General features: G+C 47.1%; 1 protein-coding gene and 1 long non-coding RNA gene across 2 annotated transcripts in view; one reads left to right on the top strand and one right to left on the bottom strand.

Moving 5' to 3' along the window:
• Window positions 1-2,021: 2,021 nt before the first annotated feature.
• On the bottom strand, window positions 2,022-4,764 carry LOC134809399 (uncharacterized). Its single transcript, XR_010154985.1, has 2 exons — window positions 4,581-4,764; window positions 2,022-3,667 (listed from the first exon to the last, which is right to left on the bottom strand). It is a non-coding gene; the product is annotated as an uncharacterized LOC134809399 (long non-coding RNA).
• Window positions 4,765-7,337: 2,573 nt separating this feature from the next.
• Window positions 7,338-17,230, top strand: part of AMELY (amelogenin Y-linked) — a 209,182-nt gene continuing 199,289 nt past the window's right edge. The window contains exon 1 of the mRNA XM_054677201.2: window positions 7,338-7,612. The gene's annotated coding sequence lies outside the window, so the exon portion shown is untranslated. The remainder of the gene's footprint in view (window positions 7,613-17,230) is intronic.

A 17,230-nucleotide genomic window follows, 5' to 3' on the forward strand; every position in this document is an offset into this window, starting at 1 on the left:
AGAAAATAGGAAAATATAAGCATATTGGGCTCCAAGCATTATAATTCTATCTGGTTTAGTGGCGTATAGTTGCTCACAACTATAATCTTAGCACTTCGGGAGGTCAAGGAAAGAGTATGGATCACTTGAGCCCAGGACTTTGACACCACCCTGGCAACATAGATGACTCCTTCTCTACTAAAAATTAAAAAACAAAAATAAAAAAAACGCAAATATGGTGGTACAGACCTCTAGTGCCAGCTACTCGGGAGGCTGAGGTGGGGGACCTGCTTAAGCCCAGGAGGCGAAGGCTGCACTGAGCTGAGATCGCACCACTGCGCTCCAGCCTGTGCAACAGTGAGACCGTCTCAAGAACAAATAGATAAGTAAAAATTCAAAATACATGAAAATATAATTCTAGCTCATTTAATATAACAAGCCTGGGAAATCTTTCTCCCCACACCCCCCACCCCACCCACCTTCTGTCTCAATGAGAATACTAATGCTACAGAAACTCTCCGATGTGCTCAAAGATGCACACAGTGCATGGCACAGTGGCTACAAATGAGGTTTCCCTCATAGCTGTCCCCAGCCCCCAAGTCCAGCCGAAACACAGAGTCCCTGAAAACAGGCATGACTCTGGGCAGCTCTGGGGCTCACTTGGACATGGGGACCAGAGGCTGGCTCAGGATGAAACATGCCACACAGCAGGACCTCACTTTAGACGCCTTTTTCCTAAAGACACTTGAAAGAGGGCCTCCACTAAGTATAATACAGGTCCGTATCCAGCTGCCCCACCCTGTCTCATTTCAATAGCTGTAAGAAGAGAATGAGATGAAGGTGGCACACTAAGTCCCTTCTGAGATTTCTTAGTGACCCTACACCACTCACAATTCACTGAGCACAGAGAGAAACCTTGTGCAACTTGTTCGTAAGCAACTCCAAAGTATCAAGGAGCTGACCCTCCTTGTAAGTAAGACGTAGTACCTCTGTGATGATATTAATAAAGCCAAAAGGAAGGGGCTGAGAAACAGGCACTAAGGGGGTACTTACATGTAGGGTTCTAGGAGACCTGTGCTGAAGCAGAGCTTGCACAGCTAGCAATGCTCCCGCTCCACTGCCTCCCCATTGTCCACTGCGACACCCGCTGACCTCATTTGTGATCATTCTGCAAAATCCACTTCCTACCTCCTCCTTCGCTTTCTCCTGTGAGCATCTGAAACTCTTACTGTATTGATCAGCAGCTATGGTGATTTATTTCCTAATACGTCACCCTAAAACTTGTGTGTCTTGACAACTACAGAAATTGATGTTTATTTTTCCTTGGCATCCACCTCCCCATCTCCCCCACAGGCCTTGACCAAAACAGGACTGAACAGTTCAGTGGTCCCCAATCTTTTTAGCATGAAGGACCACTTTCATGGAATACACTTTTCCATGGGGTGGGGTGGAGAATGGTTTCAGGATGAAACTGTTCCACCTCAGATCATCAGGAATTAGTTAGGCTCTCATAAGAAGCACAAAACCTAAATCCCTTGCATGTGCAGTTCACAACATGGTTCTCACTCCTATCAGAATGTAATGCCACTGTTGATCTGACAGGAGGTAGAACTCAAATGGCAATGCTCACTAGCCTGCTGTTCACCTCCTGCAGGTTCCTAACAGGACAACAGACCTGTTCCGGTCTGAGGCCCAAGGCTGGGGACTCTTGCTATAGCTGACTATACAATTCAGGTTCTCCTTGGCACTGTTGGCACTTGAGGCCAAACCATTCTCTGTGGTGGAGCCATCCTGTGCACACAGGGCACTGGGCAGCATCCCAGGGCTCCACCCACCAGATGCCAGGAGCTCCCTCTACCTTTTCCAGCTGTGGGAGCCCAAAAATGTCTCTAGACATTAGCAAATGCCCCCTTCAAAAGTGAAGGAAAAAAGTGTCCCAAATAAGAGCCACTGGTTGGCTGTAACATTCCAGAACTCAGTGTTGGAAACATCGTTCCAATAAGCAAGCATATTGTCTACCTTCATTTCTTTCTTCTTCTTCATTTATTTACTTATTCATTTGTTTATATATTTTTGAGACAGCATTTCGCTCTCGTTGCCCAGGCTACAGTGCAATGGCATAATCTCAGGTCACTGCAACCTCCACCTCCGCAGTTCAAGTGATTGATTCTACCTCAAGCTAAGTAGCTGGGATTATGGGCATGTGTCACCAAGCCCAGCTAATGTTCATATTTTTAGTAGAGGTGGGATTTTTCACCATGTTGGCCAGGTTGGTCTCAAACTCCTGACTTCAGGTGATCTACCCGACTCAGCCTCCCACATTGCTGGGATTAGAGGCTTTTTTTTTTTTTTTTTTTTTGGAGACAGGGTCTCACTGTCATCAGGCTCGAGTGCAGTGTTACCATCTCGGCTCACTGCAACCTCCGCCTCTTGGTAGGCTCAAGCAATTCTCATGTCTTAGTCTGCCAAGTAGCTGAGATTACAGGCATCTACCACCACAACCCAATAATTTTTGTATTTTTAGTAGAGACAAGGTTTCTCCATGTTGGCCAGGCTGGTCTTGAACTCCTGGCCTCAAGTGATTTGCCCATATCGGCCTCTCAAAGTGCTGAGATTACAGGCATGAGTCACCACACCTGGCCTCTACTTTCATTTCTAAGTCTTCCCTTTCTTCTGAACACATCATGTAGCATGCCCGATGTCAATCTGTCTGATCTCATCCGCCAAGAACAGACCTAGGCAAAAGGAAACAGTACCAACTTCTGAAAACTCAACCTAGTCTCTCTTCCATCTTTACTTTAAATTTGCTCCAATTCCATCTGTAACGGCTTCCAATTCACTACTGCAACATTCAGGCATGCAGTGGATTCTCCATAAATGTTTGATGGTGATGGCTGTGCAGGGGCGCATTCTTTAATGGTTGCATTTCTCCATTGGAAATCTGAAACTCCTCTTCTCAACCCAGGATCTCTTAGACACGTGGAGTTCTTCAGCCCTTTCCCACATCCAGCTTTTCTTTTGGTTCTGGTGGGTTTGTCAGGCTGGCCAGTGTGGTCCATTTGGTCAAGCCCCAGAGAAAGGGTGGCCAGGAGTGTAGCAGGCAAGACCCATGGGGAAAAACTCGAGTGCCATCTCTGACTCAAGAGGTCAGTTACTTCCTTCACACTAAAAATAGTTATGGGGGGGGAAAGTTTACCTTTCCAATTAGAAAAAAAAGTTTACAATATGCCTTTAGTGGTACTTCCCAGCTGGAACTGATTGTTCAATGTATGTGGTGGTGAAGGATTAACAACTTTTCAGGATGTAGCATACTAGCTTTTTTTGTTTTTCCCAAGTGGAGAAAAAGGCAAATGGAAGGCATCAGAAAAGCAGCACAATGATGATCTCCTCACTGAGTAGAGAAGCTGTGATGATGAGCCAGGCCCGGAGGCCCACAGGCACTGCTTCGGAGCAAAGCACCAGAATCTGGACTCCCAGCAGAAAACTGGAAAGGGGCCAGGCCCAGGTTCTAATGGAAGTGTCCTCCTATCCAGCAGGAGTGGGGCAGAGAATCTGAATTCCTGACACTCAGGACCTGCTGGAGATGGCCTCTCTTGGCTGGGAACATTTTTCTGCCTCTGGAGAATATCAGCTACCCAAGTTTCCAAGTGCTTTCAACCAAAGGCTGACAGGAGGTGACACCAGAGTCCTGACAAGACACCAAAGAAAGAACAAATGGCAGGGGAGTTAATCTGGGAATTCACCTCTCTAAAGACACACAGTTCGGTTTTTCCCCTATCCTCACTGACAAATAAAATTTCTCATTCATTGCCATAAAAAATACAAAGACCCATACAAATGACATATCTACCAAGTAAGAAAAATAACATACTGACTCAAGACTGCTGTGCAGAAAACAGCTAACAGTCGTGATTTGAGGTTTTTAAAACACTTGGACTACTGGGAAGTCTCACCTTGTTGGAAGGATTCTTTATTAGTCTTTTAATACAGAAGACTTTGATCTCAAGAGACTTAACCTCGATACTTAGGCCGTAAACTTAAAGAACGGGAAGGGAAAGCCCAAGGTATCCAGAGTATGTGAGGGTCTGAAAATAACAGATATGGCACTACAGTACCTGGGCACAGGACTGTTACTGACAGAAGCACCTTTTATTTTACTTAAGCCTTCCACCTACACCATCCTGAGGGATATTTACCACAATCTGCTAAGGTTGGCAACATGGGGACTGGCAGTGTCATTTTTTAAGATGGGGAAACTGGGACACACAGCAGCTAAATGCCTTGCCCAAAATTCAACACTCATTGAGGGACTCAAGCTTGGAGTTCTGTTGTTTAAATCAAAATTGGACCAAACCACCTCAATCTAAAACTAGAGTTTATCAACTTCAGGTTAATAACCCATTTGCTGAAATCATTTTCCTGGCCAAATCACTGGCTGAAATGAGTCATTTTTTTAGAAAAATGAGCCCACCTGTGAGTTATTTTCAATTTCACTGGCTTCGCACCTTCCTCCACAAAAAGCACAACTCTCTTGACTGCTGTTTTTTGGTTGTAGTTGTTTGGGGTTTTGTTTGTTTGTTTGTTTTGAAACAGAGTCTTACTTTGTTCCCCAAGCTGGAGTGCAGTGGTGCGATCTCGGCTCACTGCAACCTCTCCACCTCCTGGGTTCAAGCAATTCTCACACCTCAGTCTTCTGTGTAGCTGGAATCACAGACATGCACCACCACACTCAGCTAATGTTTGTATTTTTTTAATACAGAACATGTTTTCACCATGTTGCCCAGGCTGGTCTTGAACTTCTGACCTTAAGTGATCCACCCACCTCAGCCTCCCAAAGTGCTAGGATTACAGGCATGAACCACCACACCCAGGCATGACTGCTGCATTTGGTTTTGTTTTATTTTGTTTTTAAGATAGATTATTCCTCTGTTACTCAGGATGGAGCGCAGATGTGTGCTCCAGAACTCCTCGGCTCAAGAAATCCTCCAACCTCAGCCTCCCGAGCAACTGGAATTATAGACTCGCACTACGATGCCCAGTTAATTTTTTAAATGTTTTTAGTAGAGATGAGGTCTCAAACTCCTGGCCTCAAGCCTTCTTCCCCACTTGGTGTCCCAAAGTGCTAACATTACAGGCATGAACCACCATACCTGGCCAACAGTTTTCTTTATTAAGGTTTCACTGCAATAACTACAAAGTAACATACTCCAATAGAACTTTCTGCAAGTTTCCTGCTATCCAATATGACCGCGCATGACCGTCCAGTATGGTGGCCACCTAACCTCATGCAGCCCCAGAGTACATGAAATAGGGCTAGTACAACTGATAAAACAGAACTGTTACTTTCAATTAAGTCTAAATAGCCATATGTGGCAACTGGCTACTAAATGCAATGATAAAGCTATGGAAGAAACCATCTGATCCCCTGTGGTAGACTTTCTGTGACTCTGTTGATACATCTACATATGCAAACACATACACACACAAACATACATACATGTATTTCTATAAGCATATTCAATGTAGAGTCTCCTGTGTGTGTACAATTTATAGATCTTTTGTTTCCCAGTGGGAAGATCCACACTAGATAGAAAAGCAAAGTAACACCAAGCTTAAGAGCTGGACTTTGGGGAATTCTAGTTCTGTTTTTTAAATTTACACATGAAAAATGGTGCTTAAAAAAGCTGCAGGAGTTCAAAGTTACACAATTGCTCAAGGGCAAAGTAAACATGGTGGGCCCTTTCACAACTTAAGGACAAATGGGGACAAAGGTAGTTTTCTCTCAAACATACCTAGGTCATTGGAACCTGTCATTGTGGAGATTAACTCAGGGGCTCTAATCACCACTTTGTCAGCTCCCAAAAGCTGTACAGTCTCTTAGAAAGCTCTGTGAGAGAGACTCCTGGTGCCATCTCACAGATGAGAAAACCGAGCCTCCACTAGATAAAACAGACTCAAAACCAACTAGACTCCAAAGCCCCACACTATAATATATCTCCATGCAGTCCATTAAAATGCCCAAACTTTCCAGAGCAGTTAGATGATTTGTGTATCAACATGTGAAATGTAAAGGGAGACAGTCATAATTACTGGACTGATCAGCCTTGGGTAAAAGAAGACTAAGAACACCTAAAAACTCCTCCCACGCAGGATCCTAGTAGTACACTGCAGTTGGTGACCAGGGCATCCTCTATCCTACCCCAAATCTAAAGTCCCCAAAACAGGGCTTTGCTTTGTTCGTGGTGTGCCCTGGGCCCAGCAGAATACCTGGCACCTAGCAGTAGATCAATGTATTTTTTAATGAACTGTTACCTTAAAAGGCGAAAAAAATCTTCTAACTAAAATCCAAGATTATGTTGTATAGAACCAATGGTACTCCAGAATTGTAATCATTCACTTCTAAGTGTGTCTACAGTAAAGTTATTTTTCCACAGTTTTTTTGTTTGTTTGTTTGTTTGTTTTTGTTTGTTTGTTTTGAGACAGAGTCTCGCTTTGTCTCCCAGGCTGCAGTGCAATGGTGGGACAGCAGCTCACTGCAACCTCCACCTCCCAGGTTCAAGCGATTCTCCTGCCTCAGCCTCCCAAGTAGCTGGGATTACAGGCACCTGGCATCATCCCTGCTAACTTTTGTATTTTCAGTAAAGATGCGGTTTCAGCATGTTGGCCATGCTGGTCTTGAACTCCTGACTGCAGGTGATCCACTCGCCTTGGCCTGCCAAAGTGCTGGGATTACAGGTGTGAGCCACTACGCCCAGCCCAGTTTCCTCTTTAAAACTGCTAGCAGAGGACTCCTCGGAGCCCAGTAAAGGGGCCAAATGCCTGGGAGTGAGGGAGCCAGGGTGGCAGAACTACACCACAAATTTCCATTTTTGCCCCACAGGTGTGTGTTCTACTAGGCCTGCAATCGCCTTAAGGTCCCCTTTTAATAAATGGATCCAGTGATGAACAACTTTTGTTGTGTCAGTTACCCAGCTCGGCGGCTTTCCACAAAAATCTGTAACATATCTGAGACATGATTACTCTTTAAAATAAATGCATCATACTCAACATTTTCCTGTATTTTATTTTTCCTAATTGCACCTTTTCTAGGAAGGACTTCTAAATTTTTCATAAAATTGTCAAGAGCCACTTACCACACTGAGGCCACTGTCTGGGGAGTCCTGCCCCTCGCCTTCCAGGCTGAACCAGAGATTCTGGCGTGCCAGCAGAGGAAAACACCCAGAAGGCAGGTCAAGCCACTCATGACCATGCAAAACAGTTGCAAATAAAACAGAGGGTGGGATTTTGTTTCTTACTAGGTTTTGCTCCAGAACACCACCGATTCGAAAATAATCACATCGGTCCCTAACTTTGTGGAATTTTCGACGCACTTAGCTGGCTGCAGCAACATGAGGCCGGTGCAATGAGTGAGCCCCTGCCTCCGGCATGACCACGCACAGCCGATGTACGTGAAGTCCAGGGCCTAGCCCAGCGCCGGCGGGACTCCAACGACCCACAGTTGTCACATATCCGGCGATCACTGACTCCCGAAAGCGGACGGCCCCGCCTCCTGCGTGAGAGAAGGTACCACTGGGAAGCAAGGCTGGACCCAGGATCTGCCAGACCCCGACCCGCCAGAACCTAGGATCAACAGGTCTGCGCTTTACCCTGGCGCCGCTGTGCAGACCCCAAACAGAGCGGGGGCGCCGGGGGAGGGGGTTGCCCCCAGACTTGACTGCGCGCTGGGGCCGGAGAGATGGGCGGGGGAGGGGAGCTTCCGAGTTTCTTGACGGTTTTGCGACTCAGAAACTGAGCAGACGGCGCGGGCCCGAGCCGGCTAGCCAGCCGGTCGCCCCGCTCTGCGCGACTGCGCTTCCACCCAGGTCGGGGAAGGCCGGCCCGAGTCCCGTGGATGAAAGGGACTCCCCTCCACCGGGGCGTGAAAAATCCCGCCAGCTGCCCCTTCCGCCCATCAGCAGTGGCGCTGGGCCCAGCAAATCCCAAGAGCGGCAAACAAAGGGGCACTAGGAAAGAAACCGAGTACTTTCCTAAACTTAGCAGCCGCCTCCCCCTTCCCCAAATAAAGGAGCGTCTCCCGCCAACCTCCGTCCACTCCCAACACCGCGCGCAGGCACTTTGGGGGAGCGGACACCTCCCGGTATTGTTGAGTCCAGGGAGCGCTCCGCACCCTAGTCCAAGTGCTGCGGGAACAGCTGGGGCCCTGCGTCTCCAGGAGTTCGTCGCGAGCGGAGCGTCTGGACAGCCGGAGCCGCCGGCAGGACCGCAGGGAGTCAGCGCCCTACGCAAAAGTTTGCGGACCCCGCGCCCGGCCCACCAAACAGCTAGCACTCACCTCGTCGCTAGCAGCGCAACTGCGGCGGCGGCGCGTACCTGGCCGTGCTTTGAGCCTCTCTCAGGAGGGCAGCCTGTGAGGCCCGGCAGTGCGGCGGCCGAAAAGAGCCCGGCGCACTGCAGCAGCCGCGTGCCGCCCCTGGGCCGCCTCTACCCCGCCGCCGCGGAGTCCCGGAAAGGTCGCGGGTACCGGAAAGTTTCGGTAACCAATGGCGACTAGAGAGCACTGCGGTGGCGGCAGCAGCGGAGCTGGGGTGTTGGCGGCTCCTCGCTCCCGAGCGCGAATTGGGGGCACTGGAGCGGGCGCGGCGGCTGCAGCGACAGAGGGCGGGACTGCACGGCGGCGCAAGGGATTGGCACTGGCAGTGACCACCACTGGGAGCGGCCGCTAGCATGCAAACGCGGGCCGGGAGGACTGAGAGCGAGAGGGCACCCACTCGCCGCGGCCCGCCCCTCCCCAACAGCCGGCGGAGGGAAACCCGCCTCCCACCAGCCCCAGCTCCAGCGCCCCAGTGGTTTAGATCCGGAACCAGCCCTTCCCCTGAGGAGAGTGGGGAACTGCGAACCGACCCCTCCCCTATGCCGAGGGTGGGTGAGAGGAACCTGGCCCACTGCTAGACTGTTGCCTTCCCCCAACCGAAAAAGGAAGCCGCCCGCTGCCCCCACGGAACCCCCGTCACCTGTCCGAGGGTGTATCTCCGTCAAAATCGTCTTAGAAGACACCCCAGTTGTCATTTCCCATCTCGAAAAAGGGGACAGGCAGACGCTCCCCCCTTTGCAAAACACCTCCCAGAAAGAGCCAGAAATGCTTAGGGACAAACTGGCGTAAAAGCCAGGACCTCGCGTGTACGAACTGAAGAGGAGGCTGGGAGACTCACCTCCACCGCCACTCCCAGGCTTCAGACCTCGGGCGTTTGTAAGGTGCTTTGCGTTGCCAGTGCTTACACGGACGGGCCCTGGTGCACTCAAGTCCCCAGCGCTCTTTCCTCCCTTCGCGCGCGGCCTTAATTCAGTTAAACAGATTTCCACTCCCCCTCCCCAGCACCTCTGAGGCCTGCCGTGTTGAATATTTTTAAATAAGTTTGCCCCTCCTTTTAGTATATAATGAGCTTTGTGCTAAGATCCCAGTACACTCAGCAATTTATAACCTCACTTGCTCCTCCTCCCGCGTTAGACGCTCAGGTTGTGGGGGGACGGGAACCCGAGATGAATTTTTAAGGGGTCGATCCTCCAACAAAAAAGCAGACCTGAAAATTACCCTGCGAAATATTGCTGTAAAAACATCAATGATATGAAATCACGGTTGCTACACCATCATTAGAGCACATCGATAAAAAAAAAATACACATACACAGTCTCCATAATTGTGAATCAGCAGAACAGGTTGTGTCTTATTATGTCTTACCAGCTGCCATTCAAAGGTCTCCAGACAGACTTGGGACCTTCCACTGAGCCTGCCCTTCATTGCTCCCGGACTCCCTGGGCTTGTGTAAACTGATGCTGAGGTATTGCATGCAATCGAAAAACGAAGGGTGCAAGAGAAAACCCAAGCGAGCTCATGATGCAACCCTACCCTGGCTACACGTGCTTCCCTTCCCCCACCGCCTTCTGGTGGAAGCGCTGTATTTTTTCCGCCTCTAGGGTCACTTTGCGGTTAATTGATTCTTCTATAGCCTTGCTCGTTCAGTTTTGGAAAGTAAAGAGTAGAAGTCTTTACAACTCTGGACTTAACGTGGACGCAGCCCTCGGCTACCGCACCCTCTCAAGTAGCTGCACAGCCAAACCGTCCTCCTAGCCTGCCACCCCTGCTTAGCACTTGGAAATTCCAAACTGAACTTGGTTAAAAGACCTCTTTGTATGTTCTAATTACTTGGCAGATGTCAATCTTTTAAAGTGGGAGAAAGTGATGGAAATCCTCACTCTCAAACGGGAGCACAGGGTAGCCGAGTTTTGCAGCTGATCTTCTGTAGCTAACTGCAAGACAGCTCAGAATCCATCCTGCCTGTATCCCACCGGGTTTACTGCCCTTATAGTCAATAGCTTTTGTCATAGGCTTATAGAACACCAAAGGACACTGTAACACTAAGGCAGGAAGACAGACCTCCTCTATTTATCATGCAATCACCAAAATTCCTCTTTCTGAAATGTTAGGTGGGCGGTAGATAAGTGATAGACTGTGTTATGTAATGCTTCGAATTTTTCAAATGTGCAGTCCTACCAGGTGGGAGAAAACAAGAAAATAAAGTTGGAAGGAGCTAGTGCATTCTGACAAAGCGAGCCACAATAATTTCCACAGATACCCACTGCACTAGAGATGTGTGTTCCAGTTATTTTCTGTGTGTGTGTGTGTGTGTGTGTGTGTTCCAGTTATTTTCACTTACTAATTGGAGGCAGGGGAAAAACACATCTGTTTGCAACAAATGTCACCAACAGTACCTGGATTTTTTTTTTTTTTTTTTTTTTTTTTTTTTTTTTTTTGGAGACTGACTTTCCCTTTGTCTCCCAGGCAGCAGTGCAGTGGCACTATCTCGGCTCACTACAACCTCCGTCTCCCGGGTTCAAGTGATTCTCCTGCCTCAGCCTCCCGGGTAGCTGGGGTTACAGGCATGCAGCACCACACTTGGCGAATTTTTGTGTTTTTAGTAGAGAACAGGTTTCACCATGTTGGCCAGGCTAGTCTCAAACTACTGACCTCAAGTGACCTGCCCTCCTTGGCCTCCTAAAGTGGTGGAATTACAGGCATGAGCAATCATGCAGGCCGAGTATCCAGAATTCAAATTAAAAGCCAGTAGGGGCTGGGTGCAGTGGCTCATGCCTGTAATTCCAGCACTTTGGGAGGCCCAGGTGGGTGGATCACCTGAGGTCAGGAGTTTGAAACCAGCCTAATCAATACAGTGAAACCCCGTCTCCACTTAAAATACAAAATTAGTTGGGCGTGGTGACTTGCACCTGTAATCCCAGCTGCTCAGAGGCTGAGACAGGAGGATAGCTTGAACCTGGGAGGTGGAGATTGCAGTGAGAGGAGATCAGGCCACCAGCCTGGGCTACAGAACAAGACAACATCTTAAAAAAAAAAAAAAAAAAGGCAGTAGGAACCCACAAAAAGCCTGGAGTGCAGTGGTGTGGTCTCCGCTCACTACAGCTTCCTACCTCAGTCTGCCAGGTAGATGAGTCTACAGGCGAGCACCAGCATGCCTAAGTGTTTTGCATTTTTTGTAGAGTTGAGATCTCACCATGTTACCCCAGACTGTGTCAAACTGTCTGCCTCACATTCCCAAATTGCTGTGGTTAGAGGCTTGAGCCATAGCACCCCACCTCAACTAATCTTTGAGCAAGGAGCAAAGGCAGTTCATTCTTTTTAACTCACGGTGCTGGAACAACAGGACATCATATGCAAAAAAAAAAAAAAAAAAAAAAAAAAACTCTAGACATAGACTTTATACCTTTCACAAAAAATAAAATAGACAATAGCCCTAAATGTAAAAGACAAAACTATAAAAACTCCCAGAAGATAACATAGGAGAAAACCTAGACAACCTTGGGTTCGGCAGTTACTTTTTTTTTTTTTTTTTTTTTTTTGGAGACAGAGTCTCTCACTTTGTTGCCCAGTCTGGAGTGCAGTGGTGCCATCTTGGCTAACTGCAGCCTCTGCCAATTCAAGCAATTCTGCCTTAGTCTCCCAAGTAGCTGGGATTACAGGCAGCTGCCACCACAGCCAGCTAATTGTTTTTGTTTGTTTGTTTTGTTTTCTATTTTTAGTAGAAATGGGGTTTCAACATGTTGGCCGTGCTGGTTTTGAACTCCTGACCCTAACTGATCCGCCCACCTCAGCCTCCCAAACTGGTAGTGTTACAGATGTGAGGTACCACATGCAGCCTGTGATGACTTATTAGATAGAGTAGCAAAAGCATGATGCATCAAAGAAAAAATAAACGATGTTAGCCAGGCACGGTGGCTCACGCATGTGAGCCACCCACTGCTTTGAGAGCCTGAGGCTCAGGAGTTCAAGATGAGCCAACATGGTGAAACCCCATCTCTACTAAAAACACAACAATTAAATTAGCAGGCGTGGTGGTGCGTGCCTGTAATCGCAGCTACTGGGGAGGCTGAGGCACTAAAATTGCTTAAACCCTGGAGGCGGAGGTTGCACTGAGCCAATATGGTGCCACTGCACTCCAGCCTAGGTGACAGAGCAAGACTCCATCTCGGACAAAAAAAAAAAAAAGAAATGATGTTAGACATCAGTAGAACTTTAGAAGTGTACAAAAGACATTTAATACAGTGAAAAAAACACATCACAGAGTGCAAGCAAATATTTGCAAAATCCATATCAGATGAAGGCTTGTACTTAAAATGTGTAGGTCAGCATGGTGTCTCACTCCGTAATCCCAGCGCTTTGGGAAGCTGCTTAGGTAGGACTGCTTGAGCCCAGGAGTTTGAGGCTGCAGAGGGCTGTGATAAACACCACGGCCCGCCTGCGTAGGCAATAGTTAGGTCCTAATTTTTTAACTATCTGTGTGTGTGTATGTATTATGTGTATATGTATGTGTATATACATATGTATGTGTATGTGCATATATAATTGTATGTATATGTGTGTATATATGTATGTGTGTGCATCTGTGTGTATATATACATGTATGTATACATACATATATGGTATGTACATACAGTATGTATATATATTATTCTACATATATGCACATTGTATTAGTCCATTTTCACACTGCTGATAAAGACATACCCAAGACTGGGCAATTTACAAAAGAAAGAGGTTTAATGTCTTTTACAGTTCCATGAGGCTGGGGAAGCCTAATAGTCACAGTGGAAGATAAGGAGAAGCAACTCATCTCTTACATGAATGGCAGTAGGCAAAGAGAGAGAGCTTGTATAGGGAAACTCCCATTTTTGAAAACCATCAGATCTTGTGAAACTCATTCACTCTCTTTAGAACAGCACAGGAAAGACCTGCCCCTATAATTAAGTCACCTCCCAATAGATTCCTTCCACAACACATGGGAATTGTGGGAGTTCCAATTCAAGATGACATTTGGGTGCCAAACCATATCACATATAAACATGAATATAGGCCGGGCGCGGTGGCTCACACCTGTAATCCCAGCACTTTGGGAGGCCGAGACGGGCAGATCACGAGGTCAGGAGATCAAGACCATCCTGACTAACGCGGTGAAACCCCGTCTCTACTAAAAATACAAAAAATTAGCCAGGCGTGTTGGCGGGCGCCTGTAGTCCCAGCTACATGGGAGGCTGAGGCAGGAGAATGGCATGAACCTGGGTGGCGGAGCTTGTAGTGAGCTGAGATCACACCACTGCACTCCAGCCAGGGCAACAGAGCAAGACTCCGTCTCAAAAAAGAAAGAAGGAAAGAAGGAAAGAAAGGAAGAAAGAAGGAAAAAGAAAGAAATAAAGAAAGAAGAAAGAAAGAGAAAGAAAGAAAGAGAAGAAAGAGAAAGAAAGAAAGGGAGAAAGAATAGCAAATGCATTGAACTTATTGGTGAGATAAGTTCATTCAATCTTACCCTCAGTAAGATTCCTAGGGATCCAGTGGTGTGAGACTTGTCAAGATATTCTTTTTACGGTGAAGGATAAGTTGCTGTATTTGGCCCCTCCTACAACCAAGAAAGAGGTACAATGAGTAGTGGACCTATTGGATTTTGGAGGCAACACATTCCTCATTTGGGTGTGTTACTCCAGCCCATTAATCAAGTGACCTAAAAGGCTGCCAGTTTTGAATGGGGTCCACAAATGGAGAAGGCTCTGCAACAGGTCCAGGCTGCTGTGCAAGCTGTGCTGCCATTTGGGTCATATGACCCAGCAGATCCAATGGTGATTAAGGTTTCAGTGGCAGATAGAGATGCTGTTTGGAGGCTTTGCAGGCTTCCATAGGTGAATCACAGCAGAGGCCTCTAGGATTTTGGAGCAAGGCCCTGCCATCTTCTGTGGGTAACTACTGTCCTTTTGAGCGATAGCTCTTGGCTTATTACTGGGCTTTGGGGGAAACTGAACATTCAACTACAGGTCATCAAGTCACCATGCAACCTGAACTGCCTATCATGAACTGGGTGCTTTCTGAGCCATCTATCCATAAAGTGGGTCATGGACAGCAGCATTCCATCATCAAATGGAGGTGGTATATATGTGATTGGGCTGTAGTAGGTCGTGAGAGCACAAGTAAGTTACATGAGGAAGTAGCTTAAACACCCAAGGGCTCCACCCCTGCCACCCTGTCTTCTCTCCCCCGTCCTGCAATGATATCCTTATGGGACATTCCCTAAGATCAGTTGACAGAGGAAAAGAAAGTATGGTCTGGTTTACAGAAGATTCTGCACGATATACAGGCAACACCCAGAAGTGGACAGCTGCAGCACTACAGCCCCTTTCTAGGATATCCCTAAAGGATAGTGGCAAAGGAAAGTCTTCCCAGTGGGCAGAACTTTGAGCAGTGCACCTGGTTGTGCACTCTGCATTAAAGGAGAAATGGCCAGATGTGAGGTTCTATACTGATTCATGAGCTGTAGCCATTGGTTTGGCTGGATGGTCAGAGACTTGGAAGAAGCATCATTGGGAAATGGGTGAAAAACAAATTTGGGGAAGAAGTATGTGGATGGAACTTTCTGAGTGGTCAAAAACTGTGAAGATATTTGTATCCTATGTGAGTGCCCACCAATGCATAACCTCAACAGAAGAGGATTTCAATAATCAATGGGATGGAATGACCTGTTCTGTGGACACCACTCATCCTCTTTCCCTAACCACCTCTGTCATCGCCAAGTGGGCCCATGAACAAAGTGACCATGGTGGCAGGTATGGAGGTTATGCAGGGGCTCAGCAACATGGACTTCCACTTACCAAGGCTGACCTTGCTATGACCACTGCTGAGTGCCCAATTTGCCAGCAGCAGAGACCATCACTGAGCCCTTAATATGGAACCATTCCTTTCTCAAGGTGATCAGCCAACTACTGGTAGGAGTTTGATTATATTGGACCACTTCCATCATGAAAAGAGCAGAGATTTGTCCTCATTGGAATAGACACCTACTCCAGATATGGGTTTGCCCATCCTGCATGCAATGCTTCTGCCAAGACTACCATCTGTGGATTCACGGAATGCCTTATCCACTGTCATGGTATTCCACACAGTATTGCCTCTGACTCACTTTATGGCTAAAGAAGTGTGGCAGTGGGCTCATGCTCACAGAATTCATTGGTCTTACTATGTTCCCCATCATCCTGAAGCAGCTGGATTGATAGAACAGTGGAATGGCCTTTTGAAGCCACAATTACAATGCCAACTAGGTGACAATACTTTGCAGGCCTGGGGCAAAGTTCTCCAGAAGGCCATGTATGCTCTGAATCAGCATCAAATATATGGTACTATTTCTCCCATAGCCAGGATTCATGGGTCCAGGAATCAAGGGATGAAAGTGGAAGTGGCACCACTCATCATCACCCCTGGTGACCCACTACCAAAATGTTTGCTTCCTAGTCCCACAACATTATGTTCTGCTGGCCTAGAGGTTTTAGTTCCAGAGGGAGGAATGCTGCCACCAGTAGACACAACAATGATTCCATTAAACTGGAAGTTAAGATTACCACCTGGACACTTTGGGCTCCTCCTCCCTTTAAGTCAATAGGCTAAAAAGGGAGTTACAGTGGTGGCTGGGGTTGACTGACCCAGATTATCAAGATGAAATCAGTCTACTATGTCAGGACAGAGGTAAGGAAGGGTATGTATGGAATACTGGAGATCCACCTGAGGTCAGGAGTTTAAGATCAGCCTGGCTAACATGGCAAAACTCTGTCTCCACTAAAAATACAAAAGTTATCTGGGCACGCAGCCAGGCACAGTGGCTCATGCCTGTAATCCTAGCACTTTAGGAGGCTAAGGCAGGCGGATCACCTGAGAACAGGAGTTCAAGATCAGCCTGACCAACATGGTGAAACCCCATCTCTACTAAAAATACAAAAATTGGCCAGGCATGGAGGCAGGCACTTATAATCCCAGCTGTTCAGGAGGCTGAGGCAGGAGAATCACTTGAACCCAGGAGGCAGAGGTTGCAGTGAGCCAAGATCACATAATTTGCACTCCAGCCTGGGGGACAAGAGCAAGAATTCATCTCAAAAAAAAAAAAATTAGCTGGGCACAGTGGCATGAGACTGTAATCCCAGGTTCCAGGAAAGTTGAGGAAGGAGAATCGCTTGTACCCAGGAGGCGGAGGTTGAAATGAGCCAAGATCAGGCCACTGCACTCCAGCCTGGGCAACAGATTGAGACTCTGTTTAAAAAAAAAAAGGAATACAGGAGATCCATTAATCTTTTCATATAACCATGCCCTATGATTAAGGTCAATGGAAAACTACAACAGCCCAATCCAGGCAGGACTGCAGATGACCCAGACCCTTCAGGAATGAAGGTTTGGGTCACTCCACCAGGAAAAAACCCACAACCTGCTGAAGTGCTTGCTGAAGACAAAGGAAATACAGAATGGGAAGTAGAAGGTAGTCATCAATACCAGCTACAACCATGTTACCAGCTGCAGAAACAACCACAGTAATTGTCATCAGCATTTCCTCCTTCTTTTGTTAAAAACATGTTGGTGCATGTATACACCTGTACTAAGAAAATATCTTCATTTTATTTTCTTTCTCCTTTATCATGTGACATAAGATATATTGACTTCATATCACCATTTAAGTATATTAACCTTATGTAATAGCATTTGGGTTGGGGATTGGTGCATTTCCAGTCGTACAAAGGATAATTGTATTATGTTAGCCATAATTATGACCTAACATAATCTCAGGAGATGTGTATGGGCTCACGTTGACAAGGTGTGGACTTGTGATGGTTAATACTGAGTGTCAACTTGACTGGATTGAAGGATACAAATTATTGATCC

This window comes from Pan troglodytes, chromosome Y (assembly GCF_028858775.2).
Source record: "Pan troglodytes isolate AG18354 chromosome Y, NHGRI_mPanTro3-v2.0_pri, whole genome shotgun sequence".
Lineage (NCBI taxonomy): Eukaryota > Metazoa > Chordata > Mammalia > Primates > Hominidae > Pan > Pan troglodytes.